Source organism: Lissotriton helveticus, chromosome 12 (genome assembly GCF_964261635.1).
Source record: "Lissotriton helveticus chromosome 12, aLisHel1.1, whole genome shotgun sequence".
Lineage (NCBI taxonomy): Eukaryota > Metazoa > Chordata > Amphibia > Caudata > Salamandridae > Lissotriton > Lissotriton helveticus.
Window position 1 is genome coordinate 134,800,507 of NC_136073.1, and position 14,363 is coordinate 134,814,869.

General features: G+C 41.5%; 5 non-coding genes across 5 annotated transcripts; all 5 read left to right on the forward strand.

The window, feature by feature from the left end:
• Window positions 1-230: 230 nt before the first annotated feature.
• Window positions 231-312, forward strand: TRNAS-AGA (transfer RNA serine (anticodon AGA)). Its single transcript has one exon. It is a non-coding gene; the product is annotated as a tRNA-Ser (tRNA).
• Window positions 313-3,169: 2,857 nt separating this feature from the next.
• TRNAS-AGA (transfer RNA serine (anticodon AGA)) lies at window positions 3,170-3,251 on the forward strand. Its single transcript has one exon. It is a non-coding gene; the product is annotated as a tRNA-Ser (tRNA).
• Window positions 3,252-6,105: 2,854 nt separating this feature from the next.
• Window positions 6,106-6,187, forward strand: TRNAS-AGA (transfer RNA serine (anticodon AGA)). The gene has a single exon. It is a non-coding gene; the product is annotated as a tRNA-Ser (tRNA).
• Window positions 6,188-9,036: 2,849 nt separating this feature from the next.
• On the forward strand, window positions 9,037-9,119 carry TRNAS-AGA (transfer RNA serine (anticodon AGA)). The gene has a single exon. It is a non-coding gene; the product is annotated as a tRNA-Ser (tRNA).
• Window positions 9,120-11,969: 2,850 nt separating this feature from the next.
• Window positions 11,970-12,051, forward strand: TRNAS-AGA (transfer RNA serine (anticodon AGA)). The gene has a single exon. It is a non-coding gene; the product is annotated as a tRNA-Ser (tRNA).
• The last annotated feature ends 2,312 nt before the right edge of the window (window positions 12,052-14,363 follow it).

Sequence of the window (14,363 nt, forward strand, 5' to 3'; positions counted from 1 at the left end):
CGAAAACAGAGTGCAATAGGGCCCAAAACATTGAGTGCCACATGAGAGTATGAATGCAAGCCTATCCTTTTCCAAACTAGAGATTTACTCATGCCATTTTTGTTTTTAGGAGAGAATGTGCCTGCTGGGAAAAACATTGTTTTTAAAAAGTGCATTGCAGGATATCAGGAATCTGCTGTGGAACACCTTGAAAACTTTTATAGAGATTATTTGTACAACGTTTACAGTAAGTTGTTGTGGCCGAGTGGTTAAGGCAATGGACTAGAAATCCATTGGGGTCTCCCCGCGCAGGTTCGAATCCGGCCAACAACGACAATCTTTTTATCACCAGGTACAATTTCAGAAGTTAACCTTTAGTATTTCTTCCATGTCAGTTTTATTAATAGGTGGCTTATTTTGGTGTCACTATTGCCTCTTCATATATTTATTATCGCTACCCCTTTCATGTCTTTGCCATAGCTCTCTTCCTACATTAGCGCAGGTGCAAACGCTTCAAATTATGATACCCTGGCTCTCTCAGTCATACCTGCGTGTGCACTTGAAACATACTTTACAATTAAAAGAAGCAAATAGAGAAATAGAACAAAAGTGCTTGCTTGATTAGGCAAACACACTTCATAAAACTGCATTTTCTTTTTTATTCTCCCACGTGTTACAAGCTTAACTGCTCCCTGTGTAATTTCTCTTAACCTGCTGTCCCAGGAAGAGAATTTTATCTACAGGCTCTTTTTGTGTTTATCCCTAGTTTTTCTTTCCCTTTTCTTAGCTGTGTAACTGTTCCTTTACGTGCTCTATTTAGGCACCATTAATCTCATTTGAGCTCCTCGTACCTGCTGCTGTTTCCCCCACCCCTCATACTGCTTTTTCCCTTTTTTTCTCTTTCTCTGTGGTTGGTGGCTACTTTTCAAAGCTTCCGATGTCCCATGGTTCCTTAATCTTGTCGTCAGTCGTGAATTGGAAAAGGAACCAAATTATCAAGCCTTTACCACTCACACATGGCAGAAGTTTATACTTTAATTCAATGAGCTAAGAAAAGCATGCTGTGGGGCCCCTACGAGACATGGTGCTTGCTTCATCATAATTGGGCACGCAGTCATTACCCACAGCTCTGCTCATGGGTCGCTGAGGTCAATTTCAATAATTACTCAAAGTCATAACCATGCAGTCCCCCCTAACTCTGTAGTTATCTTGCTTTACTGCTGTTTGTGTGATTAGCTGGGAGGAGCTCCCGGCAGCATCCTCCCTATAAAAGTGTAGATGGCCCGCTCCTTAACTCTTTCTTGCTTCACATACAGATGGCTTGAAAGGTACAGGGGAGATGCAGGTCTAATAGACAGATAGAAGATCTGCGCCTGGTGGGTTTCTCTGCATTGGTGGCCCATCACAGGCCCATAAGTGTAATGGTGATCTTTGACTCCTGGCAGTTCACAGGCAGGTGGCCAGGAAACGGGTTAAGCCTATCAACCACTGAGGAAATACAGCCTTTGTATAAGGAATGAGGTAGGAATGAATACATCCAGCCTATCACAGGAGTAGCACTGAGTGTTCCGAATTATAAATTCTCCATGTCACTGTACATTATTGAGCCCAAGTAGCTCGCCGTGATCGTATAGTGGTTAGTACTCTGCGTTGTGGCTGCAGGAACCTCGGTTTGAATCCGAGTCACGGCATTGTGGTTGGCAATGTCACGGCAGTTGCGTTTTGCTTTTACAGAATTAGCAAATGTACCCGTGGTTTTTGTGAAATGTCTATTAAAAACAGATGCTTTTAAATATTTAAACGATCTAACGACAAATTATTTAAACTCACATGATTATAAACTGTAGCTATATTGTACTAACTGACATAAATTATCTTCTTGAAACTATTAGGGGTAGGGGGTAGCAGACCTCTCCCCCATGCCAATCAGAATGCAGATGAATGCAGTTGCAGTTGAGTGACCTGTGTTGTGGCTGCCTAGAGGGAATGCACAAATGTAGCTGTCACGAAGCCCAATCCAGACGTGTATTGGAGACAGGTTTTCAGGGAAATAGAGCAGTACGTGCAGAGAAATGTTCACTCTCTAAAAGCGGCATTTATAAAATAGTAAAGTTAAATCCAACCTCACCAGTAAGTAGGATTTATCAATAAATAAATAAAGCTTCTCCTCTCTGATATGGAATTACCAAATAAAAAGTATAAGGGAATACCCAATGCTGACCTATGAGAGGGGTAGACCTCATAGTAGTGAAAAATGAAACGTAGTGTTTGGTACTACCAGGACCTGCAAACTACCACAGTACATATCTTACCTTTTACTTACATAGCATCATGCCCCTAGGACTACCTAGGACCTACCTTAGGGGTTACTTATATGTAATAAAATTGGAGTTTAAGGCTTGGCAAGTAGTTTTAAAGGCCAAGTCGAAGTGGCAGTACACAGCAACTCAGGCACTGCAGTGGCAGGCTTGAGACAGGCTTGAAAGGCTACTACTGTGGGTGGCACAATCAGTCCCTGGGTATATGGTATACCACTTTACAAGGGGCATTCAAGTAAATTAAATCTGTCAGTCAGGTATACTCCAATTACACACATATTTAGGGAAGAAGCACGTGCACTTCAGCACTGATTAGTAGTGATACAGTGATCAGAGTCCTAAAGCCAACAAAAAGATGCAGCAAAACGCGGAGGTGAAAAGCAAAAAGGTAGGGTTGAGACCACCTTAAGGATGCCAGGTCTATCGAAAACCAACTAAGGATAACATGAGTAAAACATCAGGTTTCTCTACGGCATTTGATGAGACAAGTGGGCCTTCTTTTATCTTCCATTCAAGCAATGTTTCCCGGACCCCTTTATTATATAGCTCTTCAAGGAAAAAAGATAAAGCACTTACAAAGGAGTCCCAAATACTCAAAGATGGTAGATTTCTGTAATATGGGCCATAGATTAAAAGCAGCACGAAAACAGAGTGCAATAGGGTCCAAAACTTTGAGTGCCACATGAGAGTATGCATGAAAGCCTATCCTTTTCCAAACTAGAGATTTACTCATGCCATTTTTGTTTTTAGGAGAGAATGTGCCTGCTGGGAAAAAACATTGTTTTTAAAAAGTGCATTGCAGAATATCAGGAATCTGCTGTGGAACACCTTGAAAACTTTTATAGATATTATTTGTACAAAGTTTACAGTAAGTTGTTGTGGCCGAGTGGTTAAGGCAATGGACTAGAAATCCATTGGGGTCTCCCCGTGCAGGTTCGAATCCGGTCAACAACGACAATCTTTTTATCACCAGCTACAATTTCAGAAGTTAACCTTTAGTATTTCTTCCATGTCAGTTTTATTAATAGGTGGCTTATTTTGGTGTCACTATTGCCTCTTCATATATTTATTATCGCTACCCCTTTCATGTCTTTGCCATAGCTCTCTTCCTACATTAGCGCAGGTGCAAACGCTTCAAATTATGATACCCTGGCTCTCTCAGTCATACCTGCGTGTGCACTTGAAACATGCTTTACAATTAAAAGAAGCAAATAGAGAAATAGAACAAAAGTGCTTGCTTGATTAGGCAAACACACTTCATAAAACTGCATTTTCTTTTTTATTCTCCCACGTGTTACAAGCTTAACTGCTCCCTGTGTAATTTCTCTTAACCTGCTGTCCCAGGAAGAGAATTTTATCTACAGGCTCTTTTTGTGTTTATCCCTAGTTTTTCTTTCCCTTTTCTTAGCTGTGTAACTGTTCCTTTACGTGCTCTATTTAGGCACCATTAATATCATTTGAGCTCCTCGTACCTGCTGCTGTTTCCCCCACCCCTCATACTGCTTTTTCCCTTTTTTTCTCTTTCTCTGTGGTTGGTGGCTACTTTTCAAAGCTTCCGATGTCCCATGGTTCCTTAATCTTGTCGTCAGTCGTGAATTGGAAAAGGAACCAAATTATCAAGCCTTTACCACTCACACATGGCAGAAGTTTATACTTTAATTCAATGAGCTAAGAAAAGCATGCTGTGGGGCCCCTACGAGACATGGTGCTTGCTTCATCATAATTGGGCACGCAGTCATTACCCACAGCTCTGCTCATGGGTCGCTGAGGTCAATTTCAATAATTACTCAAAGTCATAACCATGCAGTCCCCCCTAACTCTGTAGTTATCTTGCTTTACTGCTGTTTGTGTGATTAGCTGGGAGGAGCTCCCGGCAGCATCCTCCCTATAAAAGTGTAGATGGCCCGCTCCTTAACTCTTTCTTGCTTCACATACAGATGGCTTGAAAGGTACAGGGGAGATGCAGGTCTAATAGACAGATAGAAGATCTGCGCCTGGTGGGTTTCTCTGCATTGGTGTCCCATCACAGGCCCATAAGTGTATGTGTGATCTTTGACTCCTGGCAGTTCACAGGCAGGTGGCCAGGAAACGGGTTAAGCCTATCAACCACTGAGGAAATACAGCCTTTGTATAAGGAATGAGGTAGGAATGAATACATCCAGCCTATCACAGGAGTAGCACTGAGTGTTCCGAATTATAAATTCTCCATGTCACTGTACATTATTGAGCCCAAGTAGCTCGCCGTGATCGTATAGTGCTTAGTACTCTGTGTTGTAGCTGCAGCAACCTCGGTTTGAATCCGAGTCACGGCATTGTGGTTGGCAATGTCACGGCAGTTGCGTTTTGCTTTTACAGAATTAGCAAATGTACCCGTGGTTTTTGTGAAATGTCTATTAAAAACAGATGCTTTTAAATATTTAAACGATCTAACGACAAATTATTTAAACTCACATGATTATAAACTGTAGCTATATTGTACTAACTGACATAAATTATCTTCTTGAAACTATTAGGGGTAGGGGGTAGCAGACCTCTCCCCCATGCCAATCAGAATGCAGATGAATGCAGTTGCAGTTGAGTGACCTGTGTTGTGGCTGCCTAGAGGGAATGCACAAATGTAGCTGTCACGAAGCCCAATCCAGACGTGTATTGGAGACAGGTTTTCAGGGAAATAGAGCAGTAAGTGCAGAGAAATGTTCACTCTCTAAAAGTGGCATTTATAAAATAGTAAAGTTAAATCCAACCTCACCAGTGAGTAGGATTTATCAATAAATAAATAAAGCTTCTCCTCTCTGATATGGAATTACCAAATAAAAAGTATAAGGGAAAACCCAATGCTGACCTATGAGAGGGTAGACCTCATAGTAGTGAAAAATGAAACAGAGTGTTTGGTACTACCAGGACCTGCAAACTACCATAGTACATATCTTACCTTTTACTTACATAGCATCATGCCCCTAGGACTACCTAGGACCTACCTTAGGGGTTACTTATATGTTATAAAATTGGAGTTTAAAGCTTGCCAAGTAGTTTTAAAGGCCAAGTCGAAGTGGCAGTACACTGCAACTCAGGCGTTGCAGTGGCAGGCTTGAGACAGGCTTGAAAGGCTACTTCTTTCGGTGGCACAATCAGTCCCTGGGTATATGGTATACCACTTTGCAAGGGTCATTCAAGTAAATTAAATCTGTCAGTCAGGTATACTCCAATTACACACATGTTTAGGGAAGAAGCACGTGCACTTCAACACTGATTAGTAGTGATACAGTGATCAGAGTCCTAAAGCCAAAAAAAGATGCAGCAAAACGCGGAGGTGAAAAGCAAAAAGGTAGGGTTGAGACCACCTTAAGGATGCCAGGTCTATCGAAAACCAACTAAGGATAACATGAGTAAAACATCAGGTTTCTCTACGGCATTTGATGAGACAAGTGGGCCTTCTTTTATCTTCCATTCAAGCAATGTTTCCCGGACCCCTTTATTATATAGCTCTTCAAGGAAAAAAGATAAAGCACTTACAAAGGAGTCCCAAATACTCAAAGATGGTAGATTTCTGTAATATGGGCCATAGATTAAAAGCAGCACGAAAACAGAGTGCAATAGGGTCCAAAACTTTGAGTGCCACATGAGAGTATGAATGCAAGCCTATCCTTTTCCAAACTAGAGATTTACTCATGCCATTTTTGTTTTTAGGAGAGAATGTGCCTGCTGGAAAAAACGTTGTTTTTAAAAAGTGCATTGCAGAATATCAGGAATCTGCTGTGGAACACCTTGAAAACTTTCATAGAGATTATTTGTACAAAGTTTACAGTTAGTTGTTGTGGCCGAGTGGTTAAGGCGATGGACTAGAAATCCATTGGGGTCTCCCCGCGCAGGTTCGAATCCTGCCAACAATGACAATCTTTTTATCACCAGCTACAATTTCAGAAGTTAACCTTTAGTATTTCTTCCATGTCAGTTGTATTAATAGGTGGCTTATTTTGGTGTCACTATTGCCTCTTCATATATTTTTTATCGCTACCCCTTTCATATCTTTGCTATAACTCTCGTCCTACATTAGCGCTGGTGCAAACGCTTCAAATTATGATACCCTGGCTCTCTCAGTCATACCTGCGTGTGCACTTGAAACTTACTTTACAAATAAAAGAAGCAAATAGAGAAATAGAACAAAAGTGCTTGCTTGATTAGGCAAACACACTTCATAAAACTGCATTTTCTTTTTTATTCTCCCCCGTGTTACAAGCTTAACTGCTCCCTGTGTAATTTCTCTTAACCTGCTGTCCCAGGAAGAGAATTTTATCTACAGGCTCTTTTTGTGTTTTTCCCTAGTTTTTCTTTCCCTTTTCTTAGCTGTGTAACTGTTCCTATACGTGCTCTATGTAGGCACCATTAATCTCATTTGAGCTCCTGGTACCTGCTGCTGTTTTCTCCACCCTTCATACTGCTTTTTCCCTCTTTTTCTCTTTCTCTGTGGTTGGTGGCTACTTTCCAAAGCTTCCGATGCCCCATGGTTCCTTAATCTTGTTGTCAGTCGTGAATTGGACAAGGAACCAAATTATCAAGCCTTTACCACTCACAATGGCAGAAGTTTATACTTTAATTCAATGAGCTAAGAAAAGCATGCTGTGGGGCCCCTACGAGACATGGTGCTTGCTTCATCATAATTAGGCACGCAGTCATTAGCCACAGGTCTGCTCATGGGTCACTGAGGTCAGTTTCAATAATTACTCAAAGTCATAACCATGCAGTCCCCCCTAACTCTGTAGTTATCTTGCTTTACTGCTGTTTGTGTGATTAGATGGGAGGAGCTGAGGGCAGCATCCTCCCTATACAAGTGTAGATGGCCGGCTCCTTAACTCTTTCTTGCTTCACATACAGATGGCTTGAAAGGTACACGGGAGATGCAGGTCTAATAGACAGATAGAAGATCTGCGCCAGGTGGGTTTCTCTACATTGGTGGCCCATCACAGGCCCGTAAGTGTAATGGTGATCTTTGACTCCTGGCAGTTCACAAGCAGGTGGCCAGGAAACGGTTTCAGCCTATCAACCACTGAGGAAATAAAGCCTTTGTATAAAGAATGAGGTAGGAATGAATACATCCAGCCTATCACAGGAGTAGCACTGAGTGTTCCAAATTATAAATTCTCCATGTCACTGTACATTATTGAGCCCAAGTTGCTCGCCGTGATCGTATAGTGATTAGTACTTTGCGTTGTGGCTGCAGCAACCTCGGTTCGAATCCGAGTCGCGGCATTGTGGTTGGCAATGTCACGGCTGTTGGGTTTTGCTTTTACAGAATTAGCAAATGTACCCGTGGTTTTTGTGAAATGTCTATTGAAAACAGATGCTTTTAAATATTTAAACGATCTAACGACAAATTATTTAAACTCACATGATTATAAGCTGTAGCTATATTGTACTAACTGACATAAATTATCTTCTTGAAACTATTAGGGGTAGGGGGTAGCAGACCTCTCCCCCATGCCAATCAGAATGCAGATGAATGCAGTTGAGTGACCTGTGTTGTGGCTGCCTAGAGGGAATGCACAAATGTAGCTGTCACGAAGCCCAAACCAGACGTGTATTGGAGACAGGTTTTCAGGGAAATAGAGCAGTAAGTGTAGAGAAATGTTCACTCTCTAGAAGTGGCATTTATAAAATAGTAAAGTTAAATCCAAACTCACAAGTAAGTAGGATTTATCAATAAATAAATAAAGCTTCTCCTCTCTGATATGGAATTACCAAATAAAAAGTATAAGGGAATACCCAATGCTGACCTATGAGAGGGGTAGACCTCATAGTAGTGAAAAATTAAACAGAGTGTTTGGTATTACCAGGACCTGCAAACTACCACAGTACATATCTTACCTTTTACTTACATAGCATCATGCCCCTAGGACTACCTAGGACCTACCTTAGGGGTTACTTATATGTAATAAAATTGGAGTTTAAGGCTTGCCAAGTAGTTTTAAAGGCCAAGTCGAAGTGACAGTACACTGCAACTCAGGCACTGCAGTGGCAGGCTTGAAACAGGCTTGAGAGGCTACTTCTTTGGGTGGCACAATCAGTCCCTGGGTATATGGTATACCACTTTGCAAGGGGCATTCAAGTAAATTAGATCTGTCAGTCAGGTATACTCCAATTACACACATGTTTAGGGAAGAAGCACGTGCACTTCAGCACTGATTAGTAGCGATAAAGTGATCAGAGTCCTAAAGCCAACAAAAAGATGCAGCAAAACGCGGAGGTGAAAAGCAAAAAGGTAGGGTTGAGACCACCTTAGGGATGCCAGGTCTATCGAAAACCAACTAAGGATAACATGAGTAAAACATCAGGTTTCTGTACGGCATTTGATGAGACAAGTGGGCCTTCTTTTATCTTCCATTCAAGCAAAGTTTCCCGGACCCCTTTATTATATAGCTTTTCAAGGAAAAAAGATAAAGCACTTACAAAGGAATCCCAAATACTCAAAGATGGTAGATTTCTGTAATATGGGCCATAGATTAAAAGCAGCTCGGAAACAGAGTGCAATAGGGCCCAAAACATTGAGTGCCACATGAGAGTATGAATGCAAGCCTATCCTTTTCCAAACTAGAGATTTACTCATGCCATTTTTGTTTTTAGGAGAGAATGTGCCTGCTGGAAAAAACATTGTTTTTTAAAAGTGCATTGCAGAATATCAGGAATCTGCTGTGGAACACCTTGAAAACTTTCATAGAGATTATTTGTACAAAGATTACAGTAAGTTGTTGTGGCCGAGTGGTTAAGGCGATGGACTAGAAGTCCATTGGGGTCTCCCCGCGCAGGTTCGAATCCTGGCCAACAACGACAATCTTTTTATCACCAGCTACAATTTTAAGAAGTTAACCTTTAGTATTTCTTCCATGTCAGTTTTTTTAATAGGTGGCTTATTTTGGTGTCACTATTGCCTCTTCATATATTTATTATCGCTACCCCTTTCATGTCTTTGCCATAGCTCTCTTCCTACATTAGCGCAGGTGCAAACGCTTCAAATTATGATACCCTGGCTCTCTCAGTCATACCTGCGTGTGCACTTGAAAGTTACTTTACAAATAAAAGAAGCAAATAGAGAAATAGAACAAAAGTGCTTGCTTGATTAGGCAAACACACTTCATAAAACTGCATTTTCTTTTTTATTCTCCCCCGTGTTACAAGCTTAACTGCTCCCTGTGTAATTTCTCTTAACCTGTTGTCCCAGGAAGAGAATTTTATCTACAGGCTCTTTTTGTGTTTTTCCCTAGTTTTTCTTTCCCTTTTCTTAGCTGTTCCTTTACATGCTCTATTTAGGCGCCATTAATCTCATTTGAGCTCCTGGTACCTGCTGCTGTTTTCTTCACCCCCTCATACTGCTTTTTCCCTCTTTTTCTCTTTCTCTGTGGTTGGTGGCTACTTTTCAAAGCTTCCGATGTCCCATGGTTCCTTAATCTTGTCGTCAGTCGTGAATTGGAAAAGGAACCAAATTATCAAGCCTTTACCACTCACACATGGCAGAAGTTTATACTTTAATTCAATGAGCTAAGAAAAGCATGCTGCGGGGCCCCTACGAGACATGGTGCTTGCTTCATCATAATAAGGCACGCAGTCATTAGCCATAGCTCTGCTCATGGGTCACTGAGGTCAGTTTCAATAATTACGGAAAGCCATAACCATGCAGTCCCCCCTAACTCTGTAGTTATCTTGCTTTACGGCTGTTTGTGTGATTAGCTGGAAGGAGCTCGGGGCAGCATCCTCCCTATACAAGTGTAGATGGCCGGCTCCTTAACTCTTTCTTGCTTCACATACAGATGGCTTGAAAGGTACACGGGAGATGCAGGTCTAATAGACAGATAGAAGATCTGCGCCAGGTGGGTTTCTCTACATTGGTGGCCCATCACAGGCCCGTAAGTGTAATGGTGATCTTTGACTCCTGGCAGTTCACAAGCAGGTGGCCAGGAAACGGTTTCAGCCTATCAACCACTGAGGAAATACAGCCTTTGTATAAGGAATGAGGTAGGAATGAATACATCCAGCCTATCACAGGAGTAGCACTGAGTGTTCCGAATTATAAATTCTCCATGTCACTGTACATTATCGAGCCCAAGTAGCTCGCCGTGATCGTATAGTGGTTAGTATTTTGCGTTGTGGCTGCAGCAACCTCGGTTCGAGTCCGAGTCACGGCATTGTGGTTGGCAATGTCACGGCCGTTGAGTTTTGCTTTTACAGAATTAGCAAATGTACCCGTGGTTTTTGTGAAATGTCTATTGAAAACAGATGCTTTTAAATATTTAAACGATCTAACGACAAATTATTTAAACTCACATGATTATAAGCTGTATCTATATTGTACTAACTGACATAAATTATCTTCTTGAAACTATTAGGGGTAGGCGGTAGCAGACCTCTCCCCCATGCCAATCAGAATGCAGATGAATGCAGTTGCAGTTGAGTGACCTGTGTTGTGGCTGCCTAGAGGGAATGCACAAATGTAGCTGTCACGAAGCCCAATCCAGACGTGTATTGGAGACAGGCTTTCAGGGAAATAGAGCAGTAAGTGCAGAGAAATGTTCACTCTCTAAAAGTGGCATTTATAAAATAGTAAAGTTAAATTCAACCTCACCAGTAAGTAGGATTTATCAATAAATAAATAAAGCTTCTCCTCTCTGATATGGAATTACCAAATAAAAGGTATAAGGGAATACCCAATGCTGACCTATGAGAGGGGTAGACCTCATAGTAGTGAAAAATGAAACAGAGTGTTTGGTACTACCAGGACCTGCAAACTACCATAGTACATATCTTACCTTTTACTTACATAGCATCATGCCCCTAGGACTACCTAGGACCTACCTTAGGGGTTACTTATATGTAATAAAATTGGAGTTTAAGGCTTGCCAAGAGGTTTTAAAGGCCAAGTCGAAGTGACAGTACACTGCAACTCAGGCACTGCAGTGGCAGGCTTGAAACAGGCTTGAGAGGCTACTTCTTTGGGTGGCACAATCAGTCCCTGGGTATATGGTATACCACTTTGCAATGGGCATTCAAGTAAATTTAATCTGTCAGTCAGGTATACTCCAATTACACACATGTTTAGGGAAGAAGCACGTGTACTTCAGCACTGATTAGTAGTGATACAGTGATCAGAGTCCTAAAGCCAACAAAAAGATGCAGCAAAACGCGGAGGTGAAAAGCAAAAAGGTAGGGTTGAGACCACCTTAAGGATGCCAGGTCTATCGAAAACCAACGAAGGATAACATGAGTAAAACATCAGGTTTCTGTACGGCATTTGAGGAGACAAGTGGGCCTTCTTTTATCTTCCATTCAAGCAATGTTTCCCGGACCCCTTTATTATATAGCTTTTCAAGGAAAAAAGATAAAGCACTTACAAAGGAATCCCAAATACTCAAAGATGGTAGATTTCTGTAATATGGGCCATAGATTAAAAGCAGCGCGAAAACAGAGTGCAATAGGGTCCAAAACTTTGAGTGCCACATGAGAGTATGAATGCAAACCTATCCTTTTCCACACTAGAGATTTACTCATGCCATTTTTGTTTTTAGTAGAGAATGTGCCTGCTGGAAAAAACATTGTTTTTAAAAAGTGCATTGCAGAATATCAGGAATCTGCTGTGGAACACCTTGAAAACTAATATAGAGATTATTTGTACAAAGTTTACAGTAAGTTGTTGTGGCCGAGTGGTTAAGGCGATGGACTAGAAATCCATTGGGGTCTCCCCGCGCAGGTTTGAATCCTGCCAACAACGACAATCTTTTTATCACCAGCTACAATTTCAGAAGTTAACCTGTAGTATTTCTTCCATGTCAGTTTTATTAATAGGTGGCTTATTTTGGTGTCACTATTGCCTCTTCATATATTTATTATCGCTACCCCTTTCATGTCTTTGCCATAGCTCTCTTCCTACATTAACGCAGGTGCAAACGCTTCAAATTATGATACCCTGGCTCTCTCAGTCATACCTGCGTGTGCACTTGAAACTTACTTTACAAATAAAAGAAGCAAATAGATTAATAGAATATAAGTGCTTGCTTGATTAGGCAAACACACTTCATAAAACTGCGTTTTCTTTTTTATTCTCCACCGTGTTACAAGCTTAACTGCTCCCTGTGTAATTTCTCTTAACCTGCTGTCTCAGGAAGAGAATTTTATCTACAGGCTCTTTTTGTGTTTTTCCCTAGTTTTTCTTTCCCTTTTCTTAGATTTGTAACTGTTCCTTTACGTGCTCTATTTAGGCACCATTAATCTCATTTGAGCTCCTGGTACCTGCTGCTGTTTCCCCCACCCCTCATACTGCTTTTTCCCTCTTTTTCTCTTTCTCTGTGGTTGGTGGCTACTTTCCAAAGCTTCCGATGCCCCATGGTTCCTTAATCTTGTCGTCAGTCGTGAATTGGAAAAGGAACCAAATTATCAAGTCTTTACCACTCACGATGGCAGAAGTTTATACATTAATTCAATGAGCTAAGAAAAGCATGCTGTGGGGCCCCTACGAGACATGGTGCTTGCTTCATCATAATTAGGCACGCAGTCATTAGCCACAGCTCTGCTCATGGGTCACTGAGGTTAGTTTCAATAATTACTCAAAGTCATAACCATGCAGTCCCCCATAACTGTGTAGTTATCTTGCTTTACTGCTGTTTGTGTGATTAGCTGGGAGGAGCTCATGGCAGCATCCTCCCTATAAAAGTGTAGATGGACCGCTCCTTAACTCTTTCTTGCTTCACATACAGATGGCTTGAAAGGTACAGGGGAGATGCAGGTCTAATAGACAGATAGAAGATCTGCGCCAGGTGTGTTTCTCTGCATTGGTGGCCCATCACAGGCCCGTAAGTGTAATGGTGATCTTTGACTCCTGGCAGTTCACAAGCAGGTGGCCATGAAACGGTTTCAACCTGTCAACCACTGAGGAAATACAGCCTTTGTATAAGGAATGAGGTAGGAATGAATACATCCAGCCTATCACAGGAGTAGCACTGAGTGTTCCGAATTATAAATTCTCCATGTCACTGTACATTATTGAGCCCAATTAGCTCGCCGTGATCGTATAGTGGTTAGTACTTTGCGTTGTGGCTGCAGCAACCTCGGTTCGAATCCGAGTCATGGCATTGTGTTTGGCAATGTCACGGCCGTTGGGTTTTGCTTTTACAGAATTAGCAAATGTACCCGTGGTTTTTGTGAAATGTCTATTGAAAACAGATGCTTTTAAATATTTAAACGACAAATTATTTAAACTCACATGATTATAAGCAGTAGCTATATTGTACTAACTGACATAAATTATCTTCTTGAAACTATTAGGGGTAGGGGGTAGCAGACCTCTCCCCCATGCCAATCAGAATGCAGATGAATGCAGTTGCAGTTGAGTGACCTGTGTTGTGGCTGCCTAGAGGGAATGCACAAATGTAGCTGTCCCGAAGCCCAATCCAGACGTGTATTGGAGACAGGTTTTCAGGGAAATAGAGCAGTAAGTGCAGAGAAATGTTCACTCTCTAAAAGTGGCATTTATAAAATAGTAAAGTTAAATCCAACCTCACCAGTAAGTAGGATTTATCAATAAATAAATAAAGCTTCTCCTCTCTGATATGGAATTACCAAATAAAAAGTATAAGGGAATACCCAATGCTGACCTATGAGAGGGGTAGACCTCATAGTAGTGAAAAATTAAACGTAGTGTTTGGTACTACCAGGACCTGCAAACTACCACAGTACACATCTTACCTTTTACTTACATAGCATCATGCCCCTAGGACTACCTAGGACCTACCTTAGGGGTTACTTATATGTAACAAAATTGGAGTTTAAGGCTTGGCAAGTAGTTTTAAAGGCCAAGTCGAAGTGACAGTACACAGCAACTCAGGCACTGCAGTGGCAGGCTAGAGACAGGCTTGAAAGGCTACTTCTTTGGGTGGCACAATCAGTTCCTGGGTATATGGTATACCACTTTGCAAGGGGCATTCAAGTAAATTAAATCTGTCAGTCAGGTATACTCCAATTACACACATGTTTAGGGAAGAAGCACGTGCACTTCAGCACTGATTAGTAGTGATACAGTGATCAGAG